The sequence below is a fragment of the Hypanus sabinus genome, unplaced genomic scaffold, assembly GCF_030144855.1.
Source record: "Hypanus sabinus isolate sHypSab1 unplaced genomic scaffold, sHypSab1.hap1 scaffold_336, whole genome shotgun sequence".
NCBI classification, from domain to species: domain Eukaryota; kingdom Metazoa; phylum Chordata; class Chondrichthyes; order Myliobatiformes; family Dasyatidae; genus Hypanus; species Hypanus sabinus.
Window position 1 is genome coordinate 51,590 of NW_026781240.1, and position 12,238 is coordinate 63,827.

At 43.1% G+C, this 12,238-nt stretch overlaps 1 protein-coding gene across 2 annotated transcripts in view; it reads left to right on the top strand.

Moving 5' to 3' along the window:
- LOC132388497 (zinc finger protein 229-like) overlaps positions 1-12,238 on the top strand; it is a 142,483-nt gene that overhangs the window by 36,468 nt on the left and 93,777 nt on the right. The gene's annotated exons all lie outside the window — the stretch shown is intronic.

The following is a 12,238-nucleotide window of genomic DNA, read 5'->3' on the forward strand; positions in this document are numbered from 1 at the left end:
AGAAACCATTACCTCAGCAGTGAAACATTACAGAGAGGCCATTACATCAGCAATGAATCCTTACAGTGTGTTACACTTGTGACACACTACCGGGTTCAAACTGGGGAGAAAGTTTCAATGAGCTGCATGCTGGATATTAGTCCATCACCGTTGCTGAATGCAATTTTGGGAGTGACTGTCGGTGCTGAACTCTGCAATTATTGCTGCTGCTCACCACACCCAGTTCTGCACCCTGGTCACTGGGCATGGGAGGAGTTTCTTCTGCTGCACATTCACCTTTAATGGAACTGCTGTTTAATATTCTGGATCTGAGACAAATAAACCAGTTCTATTTTAAACTCTGTCTTCCACCTACTAAATCTGCCTCAGCTATTCAATCGTTTCTCTCTAATTATGATATCTCTGATATATGGTGTTTCCTTCATCCTACTGAGAGAGATTATTCTTTTTTTTCACATGTTCACCATACCTTTACTAGAATTGACTACTCCTTACTCGACAATCAACTCATTCCATTTGTCTATTCTTGTGATTATCAGAGTATACTGATTTCTGACTAGGCCCCAATTACTCTGTCCTTAAATTTTCCTGGCCTTCCTCAGAGGAATAAACACTGGCGGTTTGATTAGACTTTACTATCGGATGATGATTTTCTAAAATTTATCAGGGATCAGATAACCTTTTATTTTAACACCAATACATCACCTGAAGTGTCATCCCAGATTGTCTGGGATGCCATGAAAGCATATCTGAGGGGTCAAATAATCTCCTATACAGCAATTCTTAATAGAAAGTCCTGTGCAGATCGATTAGACCTCATTAATCAGATTAAAGAGTTGAATCAACTCCATGCGCAAACTAAGAATCTTGAACTATACAAGAAACGTGTAGAACTTCAAACTAAATTTAATCTTCTGTCCACTCAATCTGTCGAACGCCAACTTCTTGAAAGTAAGAGTGGTTTTTATATTCATGGTGACAAATCTGGTAAATTTCTAGCCAATCAGCTGAGGCATTCCAAAGCCAAACAACATATTACAAAGATCCGGAAGGAGAATGGAGACCTTACATCGGATCACTTAGAAATCAATGACGCATTTAAAAAATTCTATTCTCGACTTTATTCCTCTGAATCATTAAATGACAATATCTCTATCGATCATTTTTTTAAATAATCTGAATATTCCTTCACTTTCATCTGATTTTAAAGCCAAACTCAATGCGCCTATATCATTAGAAGAAATATCTACTGCAATTTCTGCACTGTCTTCAGGGAAATCTCCTGGACCTGATGGGTTCCCTGTAGAATTTTATAACTCATTCTCTTCACTTCTCTCCCCTCAGTTACTTTCAGTATTATCTGACTCGTTTAACTACAGCAAATTGCCACCCTCTTTCAATGAGGCTTCTATTATTCTTTTATTTAAAAAGGGTAAAGACACAACAGAGTGTTCCTCGTATAGGCCGATTTCATTGCTTAATGTTGATGTTAAAATCTTGGCCAAAGTTTTGGCATAGATTAGAAACTGTTATTCCCTCTATTGTTTCTGATGATCAAACTGGTTTTATTAAAAACCGTCTTCCTTTTTTTTTAACATTCGGCGTTTATTTAACATTTTATATTCACCTCCAACTGGGATTCCTGAATGTGTTATTTCCCTTGATGCGGAGAAAGCATTTGATCGTATAGAGTGGAACTACCTTTTTGCAGTTTTAGAAAAAATTTGACTTCGGTCAAATTTTATCTCTTGGATCAAATTGCTGTATTTGTGTCCGACTGCCTCTGTTTTAACTAATTCTCAGAAATCCCAGTTATTTAACCTCAAACGTGGCACCCGTCAGGGATGGATGCCCTTTAAGTCCCTTTCTCTTTGATTTGGCTATAGAACCTTTGGCGATAGCTTTTCAAAATTGTCCTGAACTGACCGGGATTTGGAGAGGGGGTGTTGAGCATAAAGTTTCTCTTTATGCTGATGACTTATTACTTTTTCTTTCAAATCCGTCTACATCCTTACCTCCAATGTTTTCACTTCTTGACCAGTTTAGCCAGTTCTCTGGATATAAACTTAATTTACATAAGAGCGAACTTTCCCCAATTAATAAAGAAGCACAAGAATTAACATTTCGTGATCTCCCCTTTAAAGTAGTCCACAATCAATTTACTTATCTTGGGATTATATTCACAAGGAAGTTTAAAGATCTCTTTCATGAAAATTTTGCCAATCTTTCATATACTATTAAACAGAGTCTGTTACATTGGTCACCTCTATCTATGTCTTTGGTAGGTCGTATTAATGTTGTTAAAATGTATGTTCTCCCTAAACTTTTATATTTATTTCAATCAATCCCAATTTTTATTCCTAAATCCTTATTTGATTCCTTAGACTCTGTTATTTTGTCATATCTGTGGAAGAATAAGCGCTCTAGAATTAACAAAGTTTATCTCCAAAAGTCTAAAAAACAAGGTGGCATGGCTTTACCTAACTTTCGTTTATATTATTGGGCAGCCAATATATGTTGTGCTACCTTTTGGTCTTTTTTCCATGGCCAACCCGAGTGCCCTAATCGGGTGGCAATGGAGTTGAGCTCCACTAAAGAATTATCTATCTCTGCACTTCTCGGCACCGTACTCCCTAGTAGTTTGTCCAGATTAATAGTTAATCCTCTTGTCAGACACACTTTGCGTATATGGGCTCAGTATAGGAAACTTTATGGGTTCCATGGTATTTCCTTTTCTACCCCTATCTTACATAATCACCTTTTTTTTAACCTACTACATATGACTCAGCCTTCCATGATTGGTATAGGAAGGGCATTAGACATTTTGAAGATCTTTTTATTGATAATCGCTTTGCCTCTTTTCAAAAGCTCTCTGCTAAGTTTAATCTGCCTAATGCTCATTTTTTTTAGATATCTCCAAATTAGACACTTTATTACTCCTTTAATCCCTAACTTCCCTGAAATGCCTGAGAAAAATGTTATGGACTTATTTCTTTCTATTAATCCACTAGGTAAAGTTTTAATATCATTTATTCGTGATAAATTAGCAGCCCTACGACGTGCCCCTGTGGATAAACTTAAAATGGCATGGGAGGATGATTTAAATACCTCTTTATCCGATGAGACTTTGGACTCGAATCTCAAATCGGTTAACTCAACCTCCCTGTGTGCTCGCCATTGCCTTTTATAGTTTAAGATTGTTCATAGAGCCCATATGTCTAAATCCAAATGATCTCGGTTTTACTCTAACATCAGTCCGCTTTGTGATAAATGCAAAAGGGGCGAGGCCTCTCTCATTCATATGTACTGGCTTTGCCCTAGCTTGGAGAAATTTTGGAAAGATGTCTTCATAACGTTATCGTATATTCAGAATCACCACCTAGAACCTAACCCTTTAATTGCTTTGTTTGGTTTCGGGGGTGAGACAGATTTACGTCTGAGTTTGACTAAGTGTCGAATATTATCTTTTGCCTCTCTCCTGGTTAGGCGTTTCATCTTCCTTAGATGGAGAGATGTGGCCCTGCCCACACACGCTGAGTGTATTCACAGTTTGGGGGTTTGATTGTCCTGATTTATATTCTCTATATTGTGTTGTGGTTGGTCTGGATTTTTTTTTTTTTGTTGCGGGGCTTGGGGAGGACACTAATTTTACATGTCTTCAATTTGGCTGCTTTCTCAATTATCTTTCTTCGTATCATATTATTATTGTATATTTTTGCACTGTATCAATGTTCTTCATTTTGATCCGGGCTTTTTTTTATCTGTAGCTATGTAGAAAATGTATTAAAAAACTAATAAAAAATCTCTGTGTTTGGTACATCGTGAATTTATAACACAACTGGTGTACTCAGGCCTGCTGAACCCGGCCAGTGAATCTGTTCCACATCAGTCCATTTAAATCCTCCCCTGTTGTTTCCCTAAAATCTCTGCAGACTGAAGAAGTCGAGATGACTGCAGTTCTAATCTCAGGGCTGATTAAGAATGACATTGTTCGTTAACCTCCTTAATCACAACTTATTTCCACATTATGACTCATTTTCCCTGCTTTTAAAGGGTTGTTGGAAACACCACTGTCCTCTAAAGACTTAAATTGGAATGGGAACCCATAAGTTGGATGTTCAAAGGAGCAGGGTCAGAAACCAGAGGTGGGTCTGCACAGGGCAGAGTTTGGGACTCTGGGCGATGGATGGGCTAAGAACGTATGATAAGGAAAAAGGATTCAACAGTGGGACGTGGCAATGGATGACAGAGTAGCAACATGTGGAAGCTAATTGGCAGACGAAATAACTTGGTTATTTGACTGACGAAAAATGCCTGTGGTGAGGGGCCCCATTGGTCGAGGCACATGTGTGTGTTGAGAATGGTTATACCTATTGAGGGAGTTATTCCTGCTAGTTTATCCTGTAATATTATATCTGAATGGTTATTTGAGATGATCCTATCTGAAACAGTGTATTGATTATCATATAATTTGTGAGATTATGTCCTTAACTGAATCAGGCTTGAAGTCATTGTGCCTTAATGAAGTTACCGTGGTCATTCATCAGTTTGTGTTTTAAAGCAAGATTTTGGTGAATGATTTTTGCCACTTGATTTTACCTGCATAAGTAATCAGATTGAGTTCAACTACTGCAGGATCCTGGAATGTGTTGGATTGTGTCTGGTTTCTCTTGGCATTTTCTGCATTTAGTGTCTTGTTTGCTTGTATTGCATGTATTTCAGATTTTTTTCTTTGTCTTAAACACCTTGTACTGTATTTCCGCAAGGAACTCCTCTGTTTCTGGGAAGAGGTCTCCAACTCTCAGTCAGGTGCTCGGTGCTTCCTTGTCACCATCGAGTCTTCTCAGATCGTTGGGATATCTCCCGTGGAGGGTCATACTCATTCCATTGGTTCATGTTTTCTTCAAGACTGATGATTCATTTTTCTGAGTTGGCCTCTCATTTAAGTTTTCTGTTCTGTATTTCTTATCACGATTGCATATACACACATGGAGTGCTGAATCCAGTTCATTTTTGATAAAAATATATATACCAAGAAGTTTTATCTGACTGTTGTGTGATTTCTTTTTATTTCATGTGTGTTATTTCTCTTCCTCCTCCTGTCCAAGGTAGTGTTAATCTAAGTGGGTTTGAGTGTAAATGGTCTTTTCTAAAGCTTTCTTAAGTTCTTGTTTATCATTCAAAATTTTACTGATTGAAATGGGACCAAGATATTTTTATTTAAGAAAAATTCAATGTCGGTATTGATGAAAATCTTTATTACCTGTATTGAATTTGTTAATTATTGAGCTCTATTTGGTAGTTTTTTTCAAGCCTTGGTCTAAATTTTCTCAAAGGTTTTCCCTATTCCGCACCACTTTCTATTCTCTTTGCTTGTTGATATTCCAGATACGGGTGTATTAAGAGTCCCGGTGAAGGGTCTTGGCCTGAAATGTTGATTCTCATCCATAGATGCTGCCTGACATGCGGAGCTCCTCCAGCACTTTGAGTGTAGTTCTGTAGATTTCTAGCATCTGCAGGTCCTCTTGTTTCCCAGATACTTATCTTACTTGAAAGAACAAGCCAAGAACAAGCTAGTAGTGGGGTTGTGTGGCTCTGTTGGTGAAATATTAAATAAAATCATTAGAAAGAGGTATTAAAGGGTTGGAAGGTGTAGAATCTGTGGGTAGCATTAAGGAACAGCAAATGTTAAGAAAAACCCTGATGGGAATTGTGCAGAGACTTCCAAACAATAGTAAGAATGAGGTCCACAAATTACAATGGGGAATAGAAAATGTGTGCCATACGGGCGATGTTACCAGAGTCATGGGGGATTGTCATGCAGGTGATTAGGAAAATCAGGATGGTGTTGGTCTCAAGAGGAGGAATTCCTACGAAATGTTTTTTTAGAGCAGCTCGTGGTTGAGCCCGCTGGGGGATCAGATATACTGGATTATTGTAATGAACCGGAAATAATTAGGTCACTAAAGTCCAAAGAACCCTTAGGGGTAAGTGCTCTTAATATGATCAAATTCACCCCGACATTAGAGAAGGAGAAGCTAAAGTCATATGTGGAATACAGAGGATTAGAGAGGCATGAGATTAAAAACTGGTCAAAATTGATTTTAAAAGAACATGGGCAGGGACGAAAAGAGAGCAGCAACGGCTGGAATTTCTGGAAGCAATTTGGAAGGATATATACAGGATATATACAGTGGCATGCAAAAGTTTGGGCACCCCGGTCAAAATTTCTATTCCTGTGAACAGCTAAGCGAGTAAAAGATGACCTGATTACAAAAAGCATAAAGTTAAAGATGACACATTTCTTTAATATTTTAAGCAAGATTACATTTTTAGTTACATCTTTTACAATCTCAAAATAATAAAGAAGGAAAAAGGCCGGAAGCAAAAGCTTGTGTGCCCTGCATTGTCAGTACTGAGTAACACCCCCTTTGGCAAGTATCACAGCTTGTAAACATTTTCTGTAGCCAGCCAAGAGTCTTTCGGTTCTTGTTTGGGTAAATGTCTGGGTTCAGTCAGAAGTAGCAAAGTACTGACTGTGGAAATTACAACTCAGAATATTATTAGAGTCACAGAGAGCAGCAGCACAGAAACAGGCCGCTCGGCCCTTCTAGTCCATGCCGACCTGTTTTTGTTGTTACTGCCCAGTTTCAGCTACCTGCAGCAGAACCTCCATACACCTCCCATCCACGTCCTCACACAAATTCCTTTTTAGTGTCTAAATCAAACCCACTTCCACTGGCAGCTCATTCCACACTCTCACCAACCTCTGAGTGAAGAATTCCCCTTCAGATTCCCCAAAAATAATTCACTTTCACCCTGAACGTATGTCCAATGTCAGGGTGAGAGGGAGGACGGGGCAGAGAGGGAAGACGGTAAGGGGAGGGGGTGGTCAAATGCAGAGAGGAAAACAGAGCAGAGAGATTATACTGAATATCTTTCAGAAATAGTAATTGAACTTGCTGCAAACCTACTCTCCATATCCTGTACATTCTTAACCAAATTATTGATCTAGATGACAATAATGGTTGATGTTCAAAGTAAATGTTATTATCAGAGTACATATATGTCACCACGTACAACCCTGAGATTGTTTTTCCTACTGGAACGCTTAGCAAATCTATAGAATAGTAACAATGAAAGATCAAGTGGAGCATAGAATTCAACAAACTGCAAATGCAAATATAATTAAATCTGAATGAATAATGAGAGCAATGGGGTGTAACCCTAGGGAGCCTCACTAGGCCCGGGCCTCGAGTCCAATAAACAGCCTCCCGCCATCACTCTCTGCTTCCTACCATCAAGACAACTGTGCATCCAGTGAGCCAGCTCTCCCTGGATCCCATGTGGTCTGACTTTCCACAGGAACTTACCATGCTGAACCGTATGAAAGGCCTCACTGATGCCCATATCAGCCCCGATCCTGGGACAGAGGTGTCACCGATCAGAGGGCAAGGATTTAAGCAGAGGATGAAGAGGTTTAGAGGGATCTGAGGAGGAGATTTCTCACTCAGAGGGTAGCTGAAATCTGGAACTCACTGCCCGAGGTGGTGGTGGAGGCAGGTCCCTTCACAACATTTACGAAGTGGATGAGCATTGAAACTGCCGAGATACAGTCGGCTATGAACCAAGTGCTGATAAATGGCACCAGTGTAGACAGTGAGTGGATGGTCAGAACAGGTATGGCCAGCCAAAGGCCTGTTTCCGTGCTGTGTGATCCACCGCTCCGGACATGGTAAATTAACGATGGTGGCACCGCAAGGCATTGATTTCAAAACTCCACACCCCTCTCCAACCTGAAATAAACCAGACTGCACCCCTTTGTCACCACTGGGAGTATCTTTTTCTGTCAAGGTAACATCGAGATTGATCACTTCTGCTAAACAACTGGCAATTGATGAAGTTCCTGTGTCTTCTTCCATTAATGTTGCTGCCTTACAGCAAAACTAACCCTCTCACTGTGTCAGAATCAGTGATTAAATCCGGCCCCAAACACTGTGATTTCACCCCTGCACATTGTACCTTGAACCATCTCACTGTGGGTCTGATGGAGACACAACCCCTGTGATCACATCTCCCCTGCTTCTGGCAATTCAAATACCCTCAGAATGGTTTTCTGATTCAGTCTGAAGGTTATGGTACATTCAGCTCGTCGTCAGACCTGACAAACCATGTCTTCCCACAGCTGGTTCCACCTGTTGGTGTGTCCTCTTTCCTCCACCTCCAGGGAAGCTGCATCTCCACACAAACTCCTCACTTGAGACGACTGTCTGTACCCGTGACACAGGAAATCACATCACTGTCACTCTCCTGATACCGTGTCTGACCTGCTCACCTCCGGGTATCCTCCCTCAACAAGCTTCTTCCTCAGTCACCGTCTGTGAGATTATATAAAAACACAATTACTGTAAAACGATCGATCAGACAGCTCCTGTATCCCTCCACCGCGGACGACGGTTTGCTGATTAAAACTCTCTCTCCTCAGCCCCTTCGCTATTCCCTTTCCCTTTAGAAAACTCCAGATATGCCAGCTGATCCGAATCCACTGTGAGGACATTTATATCTCACAGGAGGATGTAGAAAACCGTGTTGTTCTCTGATACAGAGGTCACTGACAACCCACCGCCATCCCAATCTGCACCAACAGCCCATGACAGTGACAGCTCTTCCAGACACTGGGGCTTTGTAACAAACACAATGTTAACAGCAAGATTAAACAGCGATTCGTTTGAAGAGAGAATTGCTGCTTCCTGAAAGGACACGCGAGCGTCCGATACAACGGAGCAGATCCTCCCCTGTTTACAACTTTATTTGATCCGGGTCACGGAACGTTCGATCATCCCACTTTCTCACAACAGCAACCCCACCCACCCCCGTCCTCGACTATGCACCTTCCATGCACTCACCCCACGGCCAAGTCCACCCACAACCTCTACCCACACACACACACAGGCAGATCCCCTTCACCCCAATCCCCCTCCAAGCCCGGGAACCACAACTAACTGATCCCACAGCCCGGACTCGGGTGCAAAGCTAAAACCGGGGCTGCGGGATCGGGGGAGCCCGGAGCCTCCAGCCGTCCGGCAGAGCTCGTTCCCGACACTTTCCATAGAAACATGGAAAACCGACAGCACAATACAGGCCCTTCGGCCTACCAAGTTGAAATTCCACGCCAACCGGCCCCGATTTCCACAAACCCAAAATCAGACCCTTCTTCAGCACCAGCCGTGGTCGGAGGCGGGAGGGACAACGGAGAGTTAAATCACAAACACGACAAAGTCGTGATGCTGGAAATTCAGAGCAACACAAACAAAATGCTGGCGGAACTCAGCAGGCCGGGCAGCATCTATCAGAGAGAAAAATCACACACCCACCCCACCCCCCGCATAAAAAAACGGCATTGCGATCATCAACCCCCAGACCCACCCCTCCCGCACAAAAGGGAATATTATCATCGATCCCCCGCCCCCATAAAAAAAACCTACCCCGCACAACTGCGGAGGATGCGGTGTCACCAGTGTCGAGGCGGCCGCATCGGGAGCAGCGGACACAATGGGCGACCCCGGAAGATTCACAGGTGAAGTGTCGCCTCACCTGGAAGGATGTTTGGACAACGGAGAGAGTTCGGCCGTCCGGCCCTTTCACTGTGACACCCCGAACTCCACATCAAATCCGTCCAAACGAATCTGGGCGAACTTTAATGACCAATAAATATAATTCCTCTCAGCGATCAGCTGTCTGAGTGATTCCCTGACTCTGAGAGGAAGGGGTATCTATGGTCCACACTGTCAGGGTGTTGAGTTTACCAGGAGACAAAGACTGCAGGGACGAGAGGTTTTCTGTTGACTAATACACTGTGTGTAGACCCCGCTGACAATTCTGGTGTTGTGACCCGAATCGAGACAAACACCACGCTGCCCACTCCACCAACAACACGGCACAGCCGGACACTTAACAGGGGACTTTACATCCCACAACCCTGGATTCAGTGATGAAACCCGTCATTAATGTTGTTGTCCCACCGAAATCATAAGAAACGTCCATTAATGTGCTTTAAATACGAGCGCTCTTCCGCAGGTGACGTCGGACACACCCCACACGCGTCTGACGTCACACACGGGCTCCCCACAGCGGGATCTGCCCTCAGGTGCGCGGTGCCTTACGTCATCCCGCGGAGGGAGGGAGGGGGGGATTTTATTGAAAGGGTGAAGATGGTGTGAGAGGGGGCGGACAGGATGTTTGTCCCGGTGGGGACAGGAGGGGCTCATCTGTGGAAATGTCTGAGCCCAAGGGATTCACCACCTTGGGGGCAAACACCAGCCGACTGTTGCCCTGCAAGCGGGGCTGATGGTCAGGACAAAGTGACAATTATTTGTGCTTTGTTGAGATTGTACCTGGAATATGGTGTAACATCCCGCTCCCCATACTAACACGGGTTATACAGACCAAAGAACAAACTGCCGGAGGAACTCAGTGGGTCGGACAGCATCTGTGGAGGGAAATGGACCGTCAACATTTCGGGCCGAGACCCTCCCTCTGAAGTGAGAGTGGACGGGAAATAGTCAGAGAAAAGAGGTGAGGGGTGGGGATTGGGCAAGAGCTGGGGAGTGAAGGGGGATCCAGGTGAGGGGGGAGGTGGGAAGGTGGAAATAGTGACAGGGGTGGGAGGTGAGGGGTTGGGGCAACACGGGGCTGCAGAGGATGGAAATTAATTCCATAGAGGATTAACAAAGAGGTTAGAGAGTATTTGTTATAGAGAGGGCAATGAAGATTCACCAGACTGATCCCTGCAGTGGTGGGGTCATCATACGAAGAAAGATCAAATGTGATAACCCTTTCATTTAGAGAATCGAGGACTGAGAGGTGAACACATTGAATTGCACAACATCATTACCGGTTGAACCAGGGATCCCAGTCTCTGAAACAGGGATGGACTGTCCGGGACTGAGATGAGGGGAAATGTCTCCACTCCGAGGGTGGTGAATGTCTGTAAATCCTATTGAGAAATATACCTGACATAATCACAATATATACCTGAAATATAATCACTATGTAGTAGCTATTTACTATACAATGTAATCACTCTTGTGTACCGAATATTACTATGTATTATTTTACTAGACACATTTTGCTGTGTATTTTTTACTAGATACCTTGTATTCTCTTAGCTACATACTGTGGCAGTTAAAGAACACCTGTTTCGCATTAGCAACACTAATGAGCAGAAATGTACATATATCCAACAGCATGGCTTCTGAAGAGATAACAGGGAGGATGGTATGAGCAGGAAATGTGAGGGAGGTTAAGGGAGGCTGACTGAGAAACAACCGTGGCCAGGAATGAGGCACAAGATGTGAACTGGAAAGAAATACTGGTGGCGCACCGAGAGCTGGGCAAGAGCGTTTGATTAGTTCATGTATAGATGATATGCAACTAAAAATTGATTGGGTATGGTGATGAAACCGAAATGTAACTGAGATAAGAAATTACTATAAAGAATGCTGTACACCGGAGCTCGGCGGGCTTTCGGTGACAAGATCATTGACTGCCTCAGCCTTTGTTTTCAAATAAAGGTTTAAACTTCTCGAAGAATTGTCTGCGTCTCCTGTTCATATCATGTAACCACAACAATCCCCACCACAGAGAGCGGTGGAGACTCAGTGATCGTCCTCACGTACAAAAGAGGCCGGCAGATGTGTGGAGACCGAAGGGATCGAGGAAATGACGATCGGGCAGAAACATGTGGCTGAGATGGAAGAGCAGCCGCCATCTTGCTGACGGTTAGAGGGGCTGAGTGGCCACATCCTGCTGTTTCTCACTTGATGTTTCAGTGTTCCTGTCCAATGAAGCCAGAGGAATGTAAATAGAAATAAGTGTTTATGAACATAGACTGATTTAAATGAAACCCGCACATTTCCGGGGTGGTTCTGAATTGTGTGTCGGGACGGGATGGGAATCGAAATTATAACTCTGAGAACTCTATGACCTGGGGGTGGCTGAAAAGGGATCGGGGAAGATATGGAGGGAAAAACTAAATACTTGTCTAATGGAAATAATATAGGGAAATAATGAAATATTTTGGGAAATGCGGCGGTGGGTAGGGCAATATGTGAAGGGGGAAGAAACAGTCACCGAGTCACGTGATCCTGTTTCACCGCAGATCGGTGGCATCTGCGGGTTTGATTCCGATGCTCCGCCCAACGCCCGTGACGCAATGAGCACAATGCGCATGCTCACA